The sequence below is a fragment of the Cricetulus griseus genome (genome assembly GCF_003668045.3).
Source record: "Cricetulus griseus strain 17A/GY chromosome 1 unlocalized genomic scaffold, alternate assembly CriGri-PICRH-1.0 chr1_0, whole genome shotgun sequence".
NCBI lineage: Eukaryota > Metazoa > Chordata > Mammalia > Rodentia > Cricetidae > Cricetulus > Cricetulus griseus.
In genome coordinates, this window is record NW_023276806.1 from 57,746,947 (window position 1) to 57,750,610 (window position 3,664).

The window sequence follows — 3,664 nt, forward strand, 5'->3', positions numbered from 1 at the left end:
TTAGCAGGTCAATTAAAAAATTGAGTTTAAGTTGTGTAGTATGTGATGTTGTCCTATCAGGCCTCAACTACATTGGTGTGAGACCAGTAACAACAGTGAGCATTTCATTTTTCAGGCACTTACAGAGTATTTAGATTTGCAGTATCACAATACCTATACCTCAGATCAAGTGTTCCAGCAAACAACATCTTCAAAGTTTATAATTTTAGGTTTTACATTTATATGTATACTCCATTTTGAGGTAATTTTTAGCACATGTTGCATTATAGATTGAAGTACATCTTTTAAATGAATGTAAATTGTTAACATATCAATGATGGAAAGACTGCTCTTTCTCTGCTTAATTGTATTTGCCTCTTTGTCCAAACCAGTTCACCACATGTGTGTTTTTTTCTTTCTGGGTTGTCTTCTGTTCCATGGATCTCTTTGTCTTTCCCAACACCAGTACCACACAACCTCTTTGTTTAATGTCTTGAAGTCAAGCAGTGTGAGTGCTTCAGTTTTGTTTTGTTTTTCCAAAGTGCTATGGAGTATTCTAATGCCTTTGCCTTTTCCTGTAAATTTTATGACTAGTTCATTGATTTCACCAAAGAAGCCCATTCAACTGCTGGAGATGCAGTTGAATCACAGTGTAGTTTTGGAAAGACTTACATGTTAATTATTTATTCTTTTAACCCTTGAGCCATATTCAAGTCTTTAATATTTTATAGTTTGTAGTACACAAATAATCAATCCTTCATTGGCAGGTTTCCATGTGTGGTCTCAACCCTTTCTAGCAAATGTACAGAAATGGGATTGCTGGATTTTATGATAAATTTATTCTTTGTTTTTTTTTTTTGATGAATGCCTGTAGTTTTCCATAATAGTTGAACTAACTTTCTTTCCTACCAATAATATACAAGTGTTCTCTTCCCCACATTTATGTTTTTCTGTCAACACTTCTTTCACCTTTTTTAAATAACCATTTTAAAGATGACAGGGAAACATAACAAGATACTTAAGATCCCAGAGCTGTTAGCTGGTTCTGCTGGGATTTCAAATCCAGTTCTGCTAGGGTAAGAGTCTCACGTGCCTCATCTTGCTTGGCTCGGGGTTGGAAAACCTGGCCAGCTATTCACACAGGACTGTATGGAACACAGGAAGCTTTGTGATGCTTTTCTCCTGCAGGGACTCCCTTGGCTGTTCATCTGCTCAAAGAGAAGGAAAGGAAAGTCCTTTAGGACCAGACTGTTGAATGTGTGTCGGAGTTGGTTTGATAACCCACCTGGGGTGTTTTAAATTTGTTCAGGGGTCAGATTTGAGCTCAGACATTCCACATGGCTGTATTCTACCTGAAGAGAAGAATGGGTTTTAGTCAGTAAACAACAGTAAACTCAAAATTTGCCCAAACCTATTTCCTGATGAATTTCTGTCCAAGCACACTCCAGTTACAGCAGTCAGGAGAGAAACACGCTCACTCTGGAGGCTCTCCACAGCTGTGCGGGGCTTCTCCTCAGAAAGATCTAAACTGAATGGAAATCTGATGAAAAGTTTTGATCTCACACAACCTTCCTAATTTGTAGTATAGGCCAAGCAGGCATGTTCCTTGAAAAAGAGATGATAAAGTTATACTGACCCCACAATGGCCCACACTGCAGAGGTCCCTTGTTGTGAGACTTCCATAAACAGAGAGTTGATTTCATGTTACTGGGGATAAACTCTGAATCTCAGCAGGAGCAGGAGACTTGTTGGTGGAGGAAGTCAAAGAACACCAGCCCAGATTGTCCACAGCAGGGGAAGGGTTCATCTCAGCTGTCTTAAGACTGGATCAAGGCTTAGCATCAGGTCATTGGTGCCGATCACTGGGGCAAAGAGGGTTATTTTTATTAAGTATTCATGTTTGTGTAGGAGCTTTCAGTCATTAATCATTTAACTCTCGGGGCTCATGGGACTTTTGCATTGGGAAAGAAATAACACCATCTAATTTTACAGCTACAGAATTGGAAGCAGCACTATCCACTGCTGTTCCACCTAAGGAGGTGAAGCCATACACAGGAATCTGGGGAGCCAGAGCAGGAGGTCCCTGTAGGGCTGAAGTGAGGTGTTCTGTTTTGATACAAAATTAACTGATTTCTTTTTTCATTTTTAAGGCAACATTACAGATGCTAACTTGTATTGAAGTAAAAACAAACAAACAAAAAACTTGCCTCCATTTCAGACATTATCTGGTTGAAATTCTGCTGGGTCTGCACACTGTTTTGAAATCAAAATGTGCATTTATGTAGCAAAGATTATAAGGCATTGCCTGCCGGTCCTATCTTCTCAGAAAAATGAGAACATCAGCAAACATTCTTTGTGGGAGTGAGTACCTGATGGCAAACCGGACTACAGGAGAATTGCATGGAGGTTGTGAGGCCTACCATTAATCTCCTGGCTTCCTGGAGAAAGTATGTTTTGAAGTTCAGTTAAAAGATGCCTAAATCACTGTAGCCAAAAAATCCTTCAACCCCGACCCTTTGAAGCAGCTGTCCTATTTCTGTCCTCGAGCTGTAAACACCTGGAAGTATTACAAGATGGGGGAACTTCCAGAGAAACTCATAAGAACATATATTGAGGAAATAAAGAGAACTCTGACAGTGCGAACTTTACGATCTATCAACTGGCCAGGTGTGGTGGCATGTGTTTTTAATCTCAGCACACTCGGGAGGCAGAGGCAGGAGAATCTCTGTGAGTTTGAGGCCAGCCTGGTCTACAAAGTGAATTTCAGGATAGCCAGGACTGTTATACAGAGAAATACTGTCTCAAGCAACCAAAAAATAAATAAATAAAAAAGAATCTATCAACTGTGAGGCAGGTGGCAGGTAAGGGGCACACAAGTACAGAGGGGGTGTTGTCAATGGAGTCATTTGAATCTTAGATAAAGCGCAAAAAGCTCCTTAGGGTTCTGCGTACCCTCTGCTCGGGCAGGGAATGAGTGAGGGTTAGGATAACCACCTTCCTCCAGCCTAAGGCAGACCTTGGCTTAAATTCATGTAGAACTTAGTGGCTGCAAGTCTCAGGTCAGATGGCATGAACAGAGCCAGCCTCAAAGACTAATGATGGAAGTAAGAGCCACATGGCACCAGGGCAAATCCAGAGGATATGGGTCTGAGATTCATTCAACTCTAGGAGTCTTCTTTAGATAAACAATGCAAAATGTAGACTTTAATATGAGGAAGTCGGGTAAATATTTAGTTAGAAAGAGAAATCATCAGCATGTTTCCAGGGTCTATGGCTGTTTGTGGCCCTGGGATCTCCAACCACATACCAACTGGAGGGACTTGGACAGCCCAGGTCAGCACAGTGCCTGTAGATGCCACTCAGTTTTCCTGTATATTTTACAAAAGAAAATAAATTTAAAAAAGAGAGAATTGCAGCAAATCATTAATTTGAAAGAAGCTGACAAATAGCACAAACATTAACAAGTCCAGGAAAACAGTACAAAGCTTTTAGTAGTTGTCTGTCATGTACAGATATAACCACCCTGCAGAGTCTGACAGTTGACAGATGACAGCTGTTCTATAGAGACACACTGAGCAAGCAGAATAGGCACATTTTGTCTCTTCTCTTCAGTGTGGTTAATCAAAATTTGCTTTTTACAGTCAATAGCTTAAGAAACTTTCCACAGTGCACATTCTTGTATCAT

The 3,664-nt window shown here is 40.4% G+C and overlaps 1 non-coding gene across 1 annotated transcript; it reads left to right on the forward strand.

Moving 5' to 3' along the window:
• Positions 1-3,230: 3,230 nt before the first annotated feature.
• On the forward strand, positions 3,231-3,355 carry LOC113833228. Its single transcript, XR_003480795.1, has one exon. It is a non-coding gene; the product is annotated as a small nucleolar RNA SNORA44 (small nucleolar RNA).
• Positions 3,356-3,664: the final 309 nt, after the last annotated feature.